This window comes from Aricia agestis, chromosome 6 (genome assembly GCF_905147365.1).
Source record: "Aricia agestis chromosome 6, ilAriAges1.1, whole genome shotgun sequence".
NCBI lineage: Eukaryota > Metazoa > Arthropoda > Insecta > Lepidoptera > Lycaenidae > Aricia > Aricia agestis.
The window spans coordinates 20,804,581-20,822,507 of record NC_056411.1 but is presented as its reverse complement, the minus strand read 5'-3'; positions in this window follow the sequence as shown (position 1 = coordinate 20,822,507).

Here is a 17,927-nt window from a genome sequence, read left to right as displayed (position 1 = left end):
GCGAAAGTATGGTCATTTCTCAACTCCCTGGGTATCGGAAAAGCAAAGTCCTCTCCCTCGCCGAACCTTGACCTTGATGGCTTGAATCGTCACCTCACTTCTACCTGTCCTATTCCGGCCTCCGTCAAACAGCAGTCCCTAAATGATATTTTACATTCTCCTTCACCTGACCCTCCGCTTTCTCCTTTCGCTTTTAAGCCCGTTACTATCCAGGAAGTTGAGAAATCCATAGCAAGCATTAAATCGAACGCCGAGGGCGTTGATGGCATAAGCCGAAAAATGATCATTCTCAGTTTACCCGTTGCACTCCCCGTCCTCTGTCATATTTTTAATTTCTCTCTTAGTTCCAGCACATTTCCCAGTTGCTGGCGCAAAGCTGCAGTTATTCCTATTCCCAAAATCAAATGTCCAACCTTACCCTCTGACTTCCGACCCATTTCCATTCTCCCGTTCCTATCGAAGGTACTCGAGCGCCTTGTTTACCAGCAATTAAATTCTTTCATAAATTACAATGGTTTGCTTAGTCCTTTCCAATCTGGTTTTCGTCCGGGACATAGTACTGTGACTGCTTTAACCAAGGTGACTGATGACATACGCTTTGCCATGTCTAACCAGCAACTTACTGTTCTAGCATTGCTAGATTTCAGTAATGCTTTTAATACCGTGGACTACGACATCCTCATTGCTATGCTAGGTGCGCTTCAATTCTCGGATCCTGTGATGGAGTGGTTTCGTAGCTATCTTGTTGGTAGGCAGCAATGTATACGAATTAATGATCGAATATCTGGTTACTGTGATATTGCAGCTGGCGTTCCTCAGGGTGGTGTCCTATCCCCTCTCCTTTTCTCCCTTTTTATTAATTTCCTCACTCCGCTCCTCACCTGCTTCTTCCACCTCTATGCAGACGATCTTCAAATCTACACCCATGCACCTGCAAATGATTTGAAGTCTGCAATTGCAGCTATCAATATGAATCTTGCAACTATACTTCGTTGGAGCCAGGGCCATGGTCTGATAGTCAACCCCAAAAAGACTCAAATTATTGTTATTGGTAGTTCGAAACAAATAAACCGGCCTAATTATGATACTCTGCCTAGTATTACCTTTAACAATGTAGCCTTACCTTGTAGTAATGTGGCAAAAAACTTGGGTGTATACTTCGACTCCACTTTAAAATGGTCACATCACATTTCTGAAACCAGTCGAAAGTTTTTTGCGGCGGTGGGCTCACTAAATCGCTTGAAAAATTTACTCCCTGTAAAGACTAAAATCGAGCTTGCGCAGACTTTACTTCTACCTATCCTCGACTATGCAGATGTTTGTTTAATAGATCTCAACGAAGCACAACTCAATAAACTCGAAAGATTACAAAACATCTGCATCAGATTCGTATATGGACTGCGCAAGTTCGACCACGTCACTGAATTTCGCCAGAAACTCGGGTGGTTGCCCATCAGACTCCGCCGGGAGGAGCATGTCCTGGTCCTATTATATAATATCCTTAATGATCCCCGCTCTCCCCCCTACCTTAAGGATCGCTTTCAGTATAGTAGTGCAGACCATAAGCGTGTGTTACGATCTGTCCATAATAATAAACTATTAGCACCTTTTACAAAGTCGGGATATTTTGCGGATTCTTTCGCCGTGAAGGCCACTTACTTGTGGAATGATCTGCCACTAGAGATTCGCGAGTCGCAGTCACTAGCTTCTTTTAAATCAAAGCTACATATCCATCTGAGGAGTAAGGTCTCTTGCTAGTAATTGCTGATATTAACTGTTTGTTTAATTTTATAATGGGTATAAATGTCTTTATTTATTTAGAATATTATATAATAAGTATGTAATATTACAAGTAGAATGTAAGTCTATAAAATATATTTATTTTAACAATCATTACATTACTTATAGCGTTTTTTGCTCAGATTGATATCCAATTGTAAACTATATTTATTTAATATTCTTGTCATTTTTATTTTATTATTATTTATTTTTTATTAATTTAGCTGACGTATTCTTTACCCCGCATACCTACTACTTTTCGTTTAAATTTTCCTCTCTCGTAGGGTTGCCTGGAAGAGATCGCTCATAGCGATAAGGGCGCCCTTGCCCACATTTATGTTTTTTGTTATGTTTAGTTTTGGTGACATTATTGTATTATTTAGTTAATGTGAGCAATAAAGAATCTATCTATCTATCTATCTATCTACACTCATGACTATTCATGACTTCCTCTAAAATTCAGTAATCAGAAAACAACCAGACTCATGACTTCCTCCGACACGGCCGTCCTGACGTATCACACGTCCTCGTGTGATGTTGAAGGCCGTGCATCATCAGCATCAAATTGCGTAAGTGTCTCGGTGACAGGTTTCACACCACATACGTCCACTCGTTTAACAACGCCAGATGCAGTGGCGGGCACGTTAGCATTTACAGATGTCTTAATGCATCGTGAAGCTACATGACCCTCAACACCACATCTAAAACAGGTTACAAGTGGCCGCGTCGCGACGGCCGTGTTAGAGCGTTCAGGAGTCGTAGTCGTTGGTTGCTTGTCACGTGGTCGGCTGGAACATTTAAAAGATTTATGACCAAGTTTTCCACAAGAATAACATTTTGTTGAAATAGAACTAAACTTAGGCCGTTTAATCTCTGGCATTGAACTAGTAGCGGTCTTCCCTGTCTCTTGATAACTGCGCTTGCGATATGAATAAGCCATAAGCTCACGTTGCATTTTAATGCGGGTAGTAATTTCCTCGGAAAAAATGCATCGATGTAAACGTGGCTCGATTTGTCCCATGTGTCCTAGTATTAATGATACTATCATTTCTTGCATATGCGGCAAGGCACTCGCCTTCATGAGGCTTGCCAGTAAGCATTTTCAGGACTGTCGCGGCACATGTATCGAGTGTATCAAAACGAGAAAGAAAAATTTATCTAAAATCTACCCATTTCATACTAGGAAAAGCTATTTGAGAAAGCCAATTTGCTGCTGAACCTCTCATAGCCTTACTAAGTACAAGAATTAGTTTACTTCCCTGCAGGTTTTGATTCGCCAATCAAATGTCAGCTGTTGCCAGCCATGCCCGGGCGTCAGTGTCTGAATCTTCAGGTCGAAATTCAGGAAGAGTTATGTTCCTATCTTCCAAGTTCGGTGGGTTAGTTAGGGCCTCTACGAGTAGCCTCATGCTAGTTTGTTGCGCTTCAAACAAGGCTCGCCATCCGTCAGTTGCTTCCGTTGCTTCGCTTATATTTTGTGCCTGCACCGATCCCACTTCTGATGTCGGAGAATCATTGTCCTGGTCATCTCTGCCGCTAGCGTTAGGAATTCTAGTGGGCGTCATTTTGGGTAAATGCGGGCACAAAACACAATAATGCGCCTATTCAACATTCTCATCATCACCCTGAGGTTGGCTGGTAGAGAAAGCCACTAGGCATTAAGCCCGCCTATGTAAATATTTGCATGAAGTGTTTAAATAAATAAATAAATAAAATAATTGTCACTTGTATTCACAAATTTATTATAAACACTATTATAACGCTTTCACACAATTTACTAGAATTCTATAATCATAACACAAATTCCAAAACGAGCAGTGAGTTCGGGGCACCGATCTTACTTTAGTTAGCACAATACCAGAACTAGCCACGATCCAACTCGATCGACTGCTCACACTCGAATGTGCTCCCCAGACTGTCAATCACTCTAAAGTAAAGATGGCGCCTCGACCCCACTCAAGGCGCACACGCCCTCTGCTCTGATTGGTCATTAATCAAATAATTACAATTTAATTCAAACCAAGATATTTAGAGCTAGTAAAAATATGACAAACTAAATTAAATTTAACTAAGAATTTTACAATGATCACTGAATTTTACAATCATTTTTAAAGCAACATAATCGTGAAGAATCAACACTTCAAACAATCAGAAAATAACTAGACTCATGACTACTCAGGACTTCCTCTAACATTTAAGAATCATAAAAATAACTACACTCATGACTATTCATGACTTGAAATATGAAAAAAATCTCTTTTCAGAGCAATTCAGTTCTAGTTGTTGTTTTACTGTTATACAAGGATTATAAAAAGACATTATAAAACAACATTTCTACAGCTGATTCCCAATAATAATGGACAAATTGAAATTCGAATTCATGGTCAGGGCTGGTGAAGATGCGAAGACAAATATTATTTGTGTAACGTCAATCACCGATTTGGATGGTCGTACCTTTCTGTTCCCAGATAAATTACAGCCTATAAAATTACATGATGTAATAAAACAGACCAAAATCTTTCAAAAAGTAAAGACTACCTTACAAAAACGACATGACAAACGGCAGGTATGGATCTCTATGAATTCAGAGATGAAGGCGATTTATTGTGATGAAGATGGAAATAGGCAATTTATGGACTACCTTTTGGAAGAAAAAGAAACACCACTCACCTCTACAACAGGAATCTCTGAGGAATCATTAACGAAAATGATAGAAAGCTTCGCGGATATAAAAAAGTCATCAAGATCTTTCAATGTAGGAAAAATGGCCGAAAATTTTGTTATAGAAAAATTCAACAGCAAGATTACTAATGTTTCCCAGTGGATGACTATTTTTGAAACGGAATGTGCACGTGTAGGCATAGAAGAAGATGTCAAGAAAATTGAAATTTTTAGGTTATTTTTAGAAGATTCCTCTAAAGACTGGTATAGTTCAATGCTTATTAAACATACAATAAATTCAGGTTGGGATATTTGGAAACTAAATTTTTGTGAGACATATGCAGATAAGGGTTGGTCTCCAATCAGGTATGCAATGTTATTTAAGTACAGACAGGGCTCATTACTGGAGTATGCATTAAAAACCGGCCAAGTGCGAGTCGGACTCGCGCACCGAGGGTTCCGACAGCTTAAAGGTATTATAGACCTGAGTATTTGGTATGAATTTCAATTTAATACCTCTACGCGTTTATGAGGAAATGGGCACGGACGTAAAAAAAGTACGGACGTAACCTTCTCTAATCACGAGTGAAGCCTAGTTATGGCCGCCCGTGTAGGACGTGTGCGTGATATGAGGGTTGCCATATAAATCATAAATTTCCCTACTTTTAAATTTTGTAAACTCAGACAAGTTAAATGTATTTTTTATACTTAAACATATTTTTATGTTTTTTTCGCTTCAGAAATGTAAGCGGTTGTTAAAGATGTCATAATGAAAATATTATTTTTATGACACTATAGATAGAAAAAAAACACATATTACGTACAGAGAAGTATATTATTTACATAACATTATTAGTAATAATGATTATGTACAAACATTTACAATAATAAAATTATTACTAGCTATTTGACCGAGCTTTGCTCGATATTCGATAAAACACGAATAAAATGTCATTTTCTAAAAATAATTCCTAGCTAGACAGATTTATCGCCCCCGAAACCTATATAACAAACCTGTATACGAAAAGATATAAGATACTTAAGTCCCGTACCCCGTATCTTCAAACAATCAAGTAATGTTAAATAAATAATGGCTTGTTAAATCAGTTAACGGCCTGTTAGAGCTATCGAGAGTTCTACCATGCGCTAACGTCAAATCAAATCACCTAACATGGTGTTAAATTTATTCCTGGTCTAGAGGTCCATTCAATATTTTCATTCCTACTAGGTCTCAATGACGCTCGGGTGACTACACCAATAGCACCTTCCCTCCCCTACTACTGAAGGAAATCTAAGACAACAATTTTATCTATGGACGCTTCACACCACGTCAGTCTGACCCCGTGCTAAGTACCTGAAGGACTTGTGTTACGGGTACCAGACAACGGAAATATATTTAATACTGTTATACTATACATATATTTAAGATTTTTATTATATGATACACATATTTAATACACACCCATGACCCAGGAACTTTGAAAACTTTTTGTTCCGTCGGCAAGATTCGAACCCGCGACCCCGGCTTGAGCCACCGACAGCCCACCCACTGAGCCACCGAGGTCGTAAAACAACAGTTATATCCACTTTTGTAAATTAAGAAATTAATAGGGGTGTAGACTATTTTTAGGAAATATATTTTTTTACAGATGTACCATCAAGGAAGTTGATTCCTATGCAACTGACAGACCAACGTATTTGGTCCTTAGAGTATACATTAGCAAGCTATAGAGCGCGCGCATCGCTTGTTCTCCGTTGTGCCGATCGTAAGCAGAAGTTCTATAGATACTTGTCAAACGTATAACGCAAGTCTAGTGATGTTCCATGCGCCATCGTTTGACGCTTATAGGAAAATATGTTCACACTCGTGCTTACAGTTCATACCTTGTTAGAAGCACTCTATAGCTTGCTATAATGTATACTCTATGATTTGGTCGAATACTTATGTCAATTCAATGTTAATTGTGATCTGTCGGCTGGGTTTGACGTAACGCAACCAAACTACTTATGTCCCCGATTTGCATAGGAATCAACTTCTCTGATAGTACATAAGTATTTTGATACACCTAAAAATATGTATAAAAAATAAATACACTCTTATTTCAATTAAAAAAATCACTTATTAAATATAAAAAATATTATAAAGTTATTAAGTAAAATATGTCCATTTTCGGTAATTCTATAATACAAACTCTCAAAAAAACAATAATTTGTATTAGATTTCGTTTACTGTCTACACCCCTATTATTGTATTCCTGCCTAATTACTGGTCAATAGTATGCTAAATACTTACATGACACTAATAAAAGACAATAAAATTAATTATTTGATTATTTAAAAATAATTTAAAATTTTCCCCGGTTTGGGGAAAATTTCCCCACTTTGTTATGGACATTACTGACCTGTTGAAGTTGAATTAATATTTACATTATTTTATCAAAATACTTTAAAAATATGTTATCTTACCTATGAAATATTATTCCTTGATGTTTTTTGTGTAAGGTTGTATTGTTCTTGCACCATTTTACAACACAAGATGGCATTTTTATTTTTATTTATGAATGACAAAGATGTGTCACCGCGATGCAGTCTAATTGCGTAATGGCGGTACGATCGGCTTATTACAGTGCGAGTGTTTGTGCAAGATGTGTACATATGATCGCCTGGGCTTATTAAGGGTGCTTCACTCATTTCTTAATGGCGATCCGTCCGTATTTTTTTTACGTCCGTGGAAATGGGTAGTAAGTTTAAAATTATTAAAAAAATATATATTATGTGATGTAACTAAAAATTTATGGTTTTCGTAATTTTTCCTTTATCTATGCTATAAGACGTTGCTTCGTACCAAATTTCAAGATTCTGAGTTCACGGGAAGCACCCTGTAGGTTTTGATTCCCTTGCAAGTGTCGAAAATTTGCGGCATAAACGGCTGTATCTTTTGATTGCGTTGGCTTAGAAGTTTGATTTTTTCACAGCTTCAAGGGACAGTAGACCTGAGTAATTGATATAAATTTCAGCTTCATACCTCCAAGCGTTCCTGAGAAAAAGGGTCTTGACAGACGGACGGACGGACAGACGGACAACAAAGTGATCCTATAAGGGTTCCGTTTTTTCCTTTTGAGGTACGGAACCCTAAAAAAAGAGAAACTACTGCTAGAAATAAATAATTCCATAGATAAACAAACTCTGATTGATCTGATTGCCACCGGATTGCCGAATTTCATTGCAGATAGAATTGATAGGAATAGCTTAAAGGAATCTCAAGATTTATTCAATAGTATAAGAAGTTTAGAGCACATGGTATATAAAAAACATTTGATAAACAAATAGCAGTTTCCGACAGTAAAATTAAAGAGAAAGGTGTAAGGCCCATAGTTACTCCATGTAAGATTTGTGAAAAAGAAAATAAAGGTACACTTTACCACCCTGAATCCCAATGTTGGTTTAAAATTAAAAATAATGATAGGCTAAGAAAAGATCAGATAAGGAGTGTAAACAATTCAGAATTAGAGACTGAACTAAATGAAATTAGCCCAAAAAACTAGTAGTGCCGCCATTAATAAAAATTAAATTACTAATAAACGACATTTTGGAAATATCAGGAATCTATGATTCAGGATCTAATGTCTTTAATAAATTCAAGGCTATTATCTTTAAAAAACATACCAACTTATAATAAAAGAGCAGGCTTAAAAACAATTAATGGCGTAAAAAAATCAATAGGAATGGTAACATTCAAAATAAAAATATTTGAAATTGAGAAACATATCGATGTTTTTGTTATAGATGAAGAAAATTTCGACTATAATTTTCTAGTTGGACTAGATTGTATACAAAAATTTAAGTTAACTCAAAATGAAAACTTAGAGATCATGCAAAATATCAATAATAAAAAAGTAAAACAACTTAAAATTACAAAACAAATTTCTGGCAGTTCAGGTGATGACATGTGATGGTAGGGATAAATAAAAATGAAAAACAAGTTATTACTCAGGGATATGAAATAAACTTTAATGAAAATATAATGGTCGATAATTTTGATATTTCGATAAACCATTTAGATTATAATAAAAGATCTGTTATTGATCAATTGATATGCAAATATAATTCTATTTTCGCTAAAAACAAATTCGATATAGGCACGGTAAAAGGTTATGAGGCACATATCGATTTGTTGATAGATAAGTACAAGAGCAAGAGGCCATACAGGTGCTCTATGGAGGATATGAAAGAAATTGAACATCAGGTATCAAAATTACTAGAACATAATTTAATTGAGGAGTCATATAGCCCTTTTGCCGCTCCGGTAACACTAGAATTAAAAAAAGAGTAAGGAAGGAAATCAAGGCTTTGTATAGATTTTAGAGAATTAAATAAAATAGTAGTTCCCCAGTCGCAACCTTTCCCTCTAATCGAGGATTTAATGGTCAAAACAAGGAAATGTAAATTTTTTTCAACATTTGATGTGAATTCAGCGTTCTGGTCAATACCACTTAAGATTGAAGATAGACAAAAAACTACATTTGTTACCCAGAATGCACATTATCAATGGACTTGTTTACCCTTAGGCCTAAAAACTTCGCCCGCCATTTTTCAAAGAATTCTTAGTAGTATAATAAGAAAGCACAAACTGTCAGATTTTACTGTAAATTATGTAGACGATATTTTAGTATTTTCAGAAACGTTTGAGAAACACATAGAGCACTTATCTTTATTAATGGAGGCAATCTTAAAAGAAGGTTTTAAATTAAAATTCCCAAAATGTAACTTTGCACAAGACTCTGTGAAATATCTAGGACATATAATAAGCAACAACACTGTCACGCCTCTTAAAGATAACTTAATTGCGATAAAATAATTTCCGATTCCAAAAACACAAAAAAACGTCCGACAATTTCTAGGAAAAATAAATTTCTATGGAAAATATATACCAAATATTTCAATTATTCTAGATCCATTGCATAATTTATTAAGAAAAGGAGAAAAATTTGTTTGGTCAGATAAATGTGAAGAATCTTTCAATACTATAAAAAAACTGCTTTGTTCAAAACCCATTCTAGCCATCTTTGATCCAGACTTACCAATACACATTTATACAGATGCTAGCATACAAGGTATAGCCGCTATATTAAAACAAATTCAACCTAACGGTGATGAAAAACCTTGCGCATATTTTTCAAAAAAATTAGACGATTCCCAAAAAAGGAGAAAAGCTATATATCTTGAGTGTCTGGCTATAAAAGAGGCGATTAAGTATTGGCAACACTAGCTTATAGGAAAAACATTCACGGTTTTCTCAGATCACAAACCTTTAGAAAAATTAAACATTAAGGCCAGAACCGATGAAGAACTGGGAGATTTAACGTTTTATTTGTCGCAATTCAATTTTAAAATAATATATTCTCCAGGAAAATATAATACAGAGGCAGATACTTTAAGTAGAAACCCAGTGTTAGAACCATGTGAAAATGAAGAAAATAGTTTAAAAGTAGTTAATTTTGTTAAAATTGAAGACATACTAAAAGATCAAAAAAATAATGAAGATTTAAAACAGAATACAAATAAACTTATTTATAAACATAATGTATATTATAAAAAGGTAGGCAAACATGAAAAGATTGTACTAAACGAAGAGTTCAGTAAAGATATTATAAAACAAGTACATTATTACTACTGTCACATAGGAAGAAAACAAGTTGAAAACAAAATAAAACCATTATTTCTATCTGTACGAGCTAGCACGTACATTGCTGATCCTACATAATTTTCCCGTAGTCCCAGCAAGTGCATACTCTCGGGCAGTTCGCTACTAGCCGTCATCAATCGCGCACTCATTTACTAGCATTAGCATTCAATCAATATATTATCATTTTATATCAAGGACTTTTAATTCAACAATCATATTCTATCATAGCACAAAAAGGGTGTAGTCGAGTAAGCAGCTCCTACATCCCTTTTTTTTTGGTCCTTCGAGCTTTGTGACCTTCCGCGTTTTGGTCAAAAGCAGGATCATACGCGTGTGAGGACTTTTATCAGTGACTATCAGAACTATCAGTGCCTATCATCAGTGAACATCAGCAGCCAGCAACAGCAGTCAGCACAGCAGCACAGCAGCGTAGCATCTAGCAGTAATCAAGCATTTCAAGTAAGATCTTTCTAATTTTACACCACATTTCTCGATTCAAACCATGTCGAGTGTGGAGGAACTATTGGCGAACCAGCAGCAGCTGGTGACGCGTGTAGAGCAATCATACACTAATTTCAAGAAGGATGGCGCCGACCGAAAGACGCCGGACTACATTCAGGCGAAATTAGACGCCTTAGATCAATACTGGGCAGAAATCGAAATTAACCATAAAAAATTGAGTACGTATGAGTATGCCCAGTCGTTTACTTATTTTAAGAACAATCAATTCGAGACGGCAAAAGAGAGATTTCAGCAGATTCGATCTGCCATAGCAAATTATCAGCCGCTGGCTCCGGCGAGGGCTGGCCCGTCCACCCCGCTAATTAGGCCTGCGACACCTCTGGCAGACGCAGCAGCGTCCCGCCAGCCATCACCGTTGCCCGGCACTCAGTCTCACGGTACCAACAGCAAAACAGACGAATTATTAAGACGTCAGAACAGTAATTTTAAGGCTTTTCGACACACTATAGCAAACATCGCTCTTGATTTAATCTCCGAAAAATGGGAATTTGATCATTTACTCCGGAATATTCAGTCTCGCTGGACAGCAATAGACACTCTACACTGGGAGTTAGACGGTGAGCTAGGGGGTAGGAATTCGGAATATGAGCAAACATATTATCAGACAGAAACAGAGTACAATGACGTAGTCAAGGCTATCAACCGGAAGTTATGGTCAACTTCTCATAGGGAGCAGGTTACCCCTCAAATAGAAATACCAGTTTTCAATGGCACTTATAATCAGTGGACTTCTTTTAAAGATTTATTTACAGAGACGATACATAGTAACCCGTCATTGTCTAGTGCGCAAAAAATGCAGTTCTTAAAAACTAAAGTTAGGGGGGAGGCAGCGAGCCTCATCCAGCATCTTAATATTTCCTCAGATAATTACACTACGTGTTGGAATATTTTAAATCAAAGGTACAATAACAAAAGAATGATTTTTAACTCTCACGTTGATATTTTACTTAATATGCCAGTAGCTCATCATTTATCAATAAATCATGTTAAACGTATTCACGATACCGCTTTAGAAACTTTAAACGCTATCAAAAACATAGAAATTGATATCGCATCCTGGGATCCTTTATTAGTATATCTTTTGTCGCAAAAATTAGATTCAGAGTTGCATAGCGAATATTTGACGTCGGTAAAAAATCCGCGTGAATTACCAAAACTTGAAGATTTTTTGAAATTTTTAGAAAGTAAGTTTACTACTTTAGAGTCCTCTAAACGTAAATATGATAATAGTCCATCAAAATCGTTTAATCGTTTTGTGACACCTACTAACAAGAATACATTTGTACATAATTCTAAATATAACATGCATAAAAACTTCAACATAAAACAATCTTTCCCAACGCAAAACAAGGTATCGCAATCTTTTTCCCAGGATAAAAGTGCTTCAACGGTGAAATTGTATAAATGTCCAGTATGTAACACGAGCGATCACGCTCTTTTTAGTTGCCAGCGCTTTATCGATATGCCACATTACCTAAAGCGCAAAATCGTCAAACAGCATGACATATGTCAAAACTGCCTTTATTCTCATAACAATAAGGCTTGCTTTTCTACTAAACGTTGCAGACAATGCAATGAAAAGCATAACACTCTTTTGCACGAAGCTTATGCGCAAGCGCAACCGACGGTTTCGAAATACGAGCCAGCGCAAGTAAACTCTCACAACTCTCACGTATCTTTACAGCGTGGGATTCCAGAAATCCTTTTAGCCACAGCCATCATCAACGTGCAAAAATTAAACGGTACATACGTTCAATTGCGTGCTCTAATAGATCAAGGTTCCCAAATATCTCTAATTACTGAGCATGCAGCTCAACTGCTGAACTTGCCTCGAAAGAGATGCAAGGGTGTTGTATCTGGTGTCGGAGCCAAGGAAAGCAGCTGTAAGGGTGTTATTTCTCTTAATTGTGCAGCAATAAATAACGATTTTAAATTTGAAACGGACGTGCTGATTATGCGGAGTCTGGTTAAAAATTTACCTAGTTTTTCATTCGATAAGCCAACATGGCCATTTTTACAGAACATTTCGTTAGCCGATCCTAAATTTAACGTAAGCCGCCCAGTGGATCTGTTGCTAGGAGCCGACATATACGCTCTTATTTTATTAGACGGTATGCTTAAGGTAGATAATCTTACGCCTATTGCCCAAAACACATCATTAGGTTGGATTCTCACAGGGAACGTAAAAACTATTCAATGCAATGTAGTTTTAACCGATTTAAGTCAAATAGAAAAGTTTTGGGAAATTGAAGATATTTCCGAAACTTCAAAGTTATCAGTTAGCGATCAAAAATGTTTAGATTATTATAATGAGACTACGACGCGCCAAAAAGACGGTCGTTATGTCGTTAGGTTGCCCTTCGAGGACGATTTTGAAAACAAGCTAGGGTTGTCAAAACCCAAAGCCGTGGCTCAGTTTTTATCTTTGGAGAAAAAATTTAAGAAAAACTGTAACATGCATCAGGAATATAAAAAATTTATGGAGGAATATCGAGAATTAGGTCATATGGTACCGTCAACAGATAATTCTATTTCATCATATTTTAACACTCATCACGGTATTCAGCGTGACGACTCTACGAGCACACGCTTTAGGGTAGTTTTCAATGCATCGTGTAAAACTACTTCGGGCTTAAGTATTAATGATTTAATGCTGTCCGGGCCCAATCTACAGCAGGATCTCCAGTCTCTTATCATTAAATGGAGACAATTTCAATTCGGATTTACTGCTGACATCGAGAAAATGTTTAGAATGATACGGGTCCATGATGATGATCAAAAGTATCAAAAAATCGTGTGGAGAGACGCTCCACACGAACCTATCAAAGAGTATCAGTTACAAACGGTGACGTACGGTACCAAGGCCGCACCGTTCCTCGCGATGATGACGTTAAAAAGGCTAGCGTCAGACGAAAAATCAAACTACTTAAACAGCGCGACTCTGTCTGTTCTTATGGATTCCTTTTATATGGACGATTTAGTGCACGGTCATCATAATTTATCAGTAGCGAGGCAGCTGCAGCTGGACCTTATCAAATTGTTACAATCGGGAGGATTCCACCTTCGCAAATGGAAGTCAAGTGTACCCGAATTATTAGTAGATGTCGATACAGAAACCACTCCTGGTTTCTTTTTTAAGCAAGAGCAGAGCAAAATTTTAGGGTTAGGTTGGAACCCAAATCATGATAATTTTTCTTTTCAATCAAAGATCGACTCTAACATTTCTAGAAAAACAACAAAACGGTTATTACTTTCAGAAGTTTCCAAATTATTTGACCCTCTAGGATGGCTCTCACCCGTATCGACAACACTAAAAATCATTTTCCAAAAAACATGGCTAGCAGGCCTCAAATGGGATGACGAGCTACCTGCCGATATTTATGCGGAGTGGGTTAAAATCAAGGTCGATTTATGTAACATAAATAAAATAAATATACCGCGGTGGATAGGTACAACAGAAAACGAATGCATCGAGTTACACGGTTTCTGTGATGCGTCAACAAAGGCGTACGCAGGTGTAGTATATTGTCGTATCAACCGGGCCGAAGGGTCCCGTATAGCATTATTAGTAGGCAAGACGAGGCTCGTGCCGAGTAGCAAAACAGTATCATTACCTCGATTAGAGTTGTGCGGGGCACTTTTACTATCAAAATTAATAAATAAGGTTAAAAATTGTCTTAGCAGTTACGACATAAAAACATACGGTTGGGTCGACTCCATGATAGTTTTAGGCTGGTTAAATGGAAACCCTACTCGTTGGAATGTTTTCGTGGCTAATAGAGTTCACGAAATCACATCAATCATGCCACCGGAATGTTGGCGATATGTTAAGTCCGAAGAAAATCCAGCCGACTCAGCAAGTCGTGGCCTGAATGTGTCTCAGTTAATTGACCACCCTGTCTGGTGGCGGGGTCCAAACTGGCTTCCTAATTTTAAACATGATCATACAGATCAAACATATTTTACCGATCAAGAGCTTAAAGTTTCCGCATTAGTAAACTTGGTCACACAGGAATATCGTGACAATTGCATCATATTACAATTACTTATAAAACATAGTTCTCTAGCTAAGGTTGTTAGAATAGTAGCATATATGTTAAGATTTACATCAAGCAAAAAACAACAAACAAAAGCAAAGCACCTATCATTATCAGAGTTAAGCAAAGCAAAAAACATTATCATAAGAAATATACAATATTTAAGTTTTAACAAAGAAATTGATAATTTAAAGCATGACAAGAAAATTTCATCTAGTAGCACAATTATAAGTCTTAATCCTTTCTTAGATGAAAATAATCTTTTGAGAGTAGGCGGTCGGCTGAAACATGCCAATTTAGACCCCGAAATGAAAAATCCTATTATAATACACAATCAGAGTCGCTTAGCAGATCTAATAATTGACCAGGCCCACGAGCTCACCTTTCACGGTGGACCTCGTCTTACGTCCGCATTCATACGTAAGAAGTATTGGGTCATAGGTGGCAATAGGGCTACCAAAAAACGCCTTAGGCTATGTATCACGTGTAGGAGACACAGCCCTAGCAAGCATCAGCAATTAATGGGTGACTTGCCCGCAGCTAGAGTTAACCCTTGTAGACCTTTTCAATCGGTAGGGGTGGATTACACCGGACATATCATGATAAAGAGTAGCAAAGGCCGTGGAATTAAAAGCAGTAAAGGTTACGTTGCAGTTTTTGTATGTATGGCAATTAAGGCCGTACATCTCGAGGTCGTATCAGACCTTACCACCTCGACATTTTTAGCCGCTTTACGCCGAATGTCCGCTCGCAGAGGGACACCTAGCAAAATCTTTAGCGATAACGGTACAAATTTCTTAGGTGCCAGCAAGGTACTTCAGCAGGAATACGCGGAGTTGCAGAAAATATTTAATGATACATTTTATAGTGAAATTGCCGAAATGGGTATAAGCTGGCATTTCAATGCCCCATCATGGCCACAGGCCAGCGGTCTCTGCGAAGCGGCGGTCAAGAGCTTTAAGCACCACCTAAAACGAGTGATAGGTGACCAAAGGTTGACGTACGAGGAGTACTATACTCTCTGTACCCAGCTGGAGGCGTGTCTCAACTCCCGGCCTCTGTGTCCCATGACCGAGGACCCGGATGACCTAAATTATTTAACTCCGTCTCATTTTCTTTCATCCGGTCCGATCTTAACAATTTACGAAACTGAACAGGATTTAAGAACTCGGTGGTACTTTACACAAAAGATTTTTCACGACGTGTGGAAAAGGTGGCAGCACGAATATTTAGTTAATTTATCAGCGCGCAGTAAATGGCAGCAGTCCTTGCAAAATATTAAAATTGATGATGTGGTTATCATCCACGACAACAACCTGCCAGCAGGCAAATGGGCGTTAGGTAGAGTCGTGGAACTGCACCCAGGTAGCGACGGGTACGTTCGAGTCGTTACCTTAAAAACAAAGAACGGTTACATGAAACGTCCTGTAATAAAATTATCAATTCTACCTGTTAGAGAATCTCAAAGTGATCAATCGAATTCTATCAATCCATCAGAGCAACGAGCTCAAAAAATAGAGGAGAGACCAAAAAGGAGCACCAGAAAACGCTATAATTTGCCTACTATCATATCAGCTGTTTTGTTATTTTTTATGACCCTTATTGCTTCTTCCCAAGGCTCATTTTTTAATGATACTCCTTTAAACACTAAAGGTCTCTACTTTGATAAAATAAGTAACATGCATGTAATTAGAGACGATTGGCGCCTGGTCGTCTACTACGACATGAAGCCGTTCTGGGAAGGCATCGCGGCGTGCAAAAAGCATATTGTTTATCTCGAGAAAGCGTGCGCGGAGATAAGCTCTGTATCATATTGCGCCAGTATCTTGTTACAATTAAATCACTCCTTTAATGAGCTGCAGTACTATAATAGCTTATTAATTAATCAACATTTTGTAGCGCGCACCAGACAACGACGGGGACTTATTAACGGCGTAGGATACATCGCGAACAGTTTATTTGGCATTTTAGATCAAAATTTTGCGGATAAATACGAGCATGATATAAATATAATACATCAGAATCAAAATCATTTAGCTTCCTTATGGAAGAATCAGACCTCTTTAGTGGAGGCAGAATTTAATTATATCAAAAGAAGTGAGTCTGTAATGGAAAATCAACACAAGTCTATTTTTAAGAAAATAGGTGCCATCGATAGCTTTGTAAGCGTTTTAAAAGATAATATACAAAATGTTTCCTATATAACTGATTTTATCCTATCATCTATAACGACTAGTAACTTGATACATCATTTAACTTACATACAAAACAATTTACTGGATACAATCACTAATGTGTACGATGGAAAATTTAATATTCACATATTAACACCAGATCAGCTTAAATTAGAATTACAGAAAATATCATCCTTACTATCTAAAGATCTAGCTATTCCTTTTTATACCGATTTAACTCAATTATATCACTTGCTTAAAGTTAGAACGCGTATAAGCATTAATTATATGTTATTTGAAATAACTATCCCGTTGATAGCCAGCGACTCGTACGAGTTGTACGAATTGTATCCTATCCCCCGTAAAGCAAATAACGCGATGAAAAGCATCACTCCCATTGGGAAATATTTAGCAATTAATTTGAAGAAGGACACTTTCATTACCATGACAGAAACGGAGTTGCTCCTTTGTTTCAATCAACATTCAGAAAATATGTTATGTCGCGTCAGTAAAGCGGAATATCAACTTAAAGGTAACGAGAGTTTATGCAGAAGAAACAAAGTGACTAAAAGTTGTCTATACAGCATCGATGGGTGTGATAACATGTGGATCGACACTCACAGGATCAATACATATTTCTATTTCTGTTGTGACTACTGCTCCTTAAACATACTTTGCGACGATGAAATAAGCTCTGCACAATTATCATAGTCAGGATTGTTTAGCGTCAAACAAGGATGCTTGATTAAGTCAAAGGACTTTTCTGTTCACTCGCATAAAGAAGACGCACAAAGTATGTTACACGTAAACCCTCAGGTTTCCTTCGGGGATATCGCTCCGATCAATCATCTTTTTAACATGTCGTTCTCTGAATCATCACCAGAAGTTAATTATAACGAGTCAGCTGAACAGAGAGAACAGTTACATGCCTTACAGAAGCAACTAGACGATTTAAAGCAGAACGATCCAACACTGGAAAGCTTTTCGTATCATGACATTCATCATTATACCGCTATTTATGTCATTGCAGCGTTAATATTGATTATTGGATCATTGTTACTATGGAAA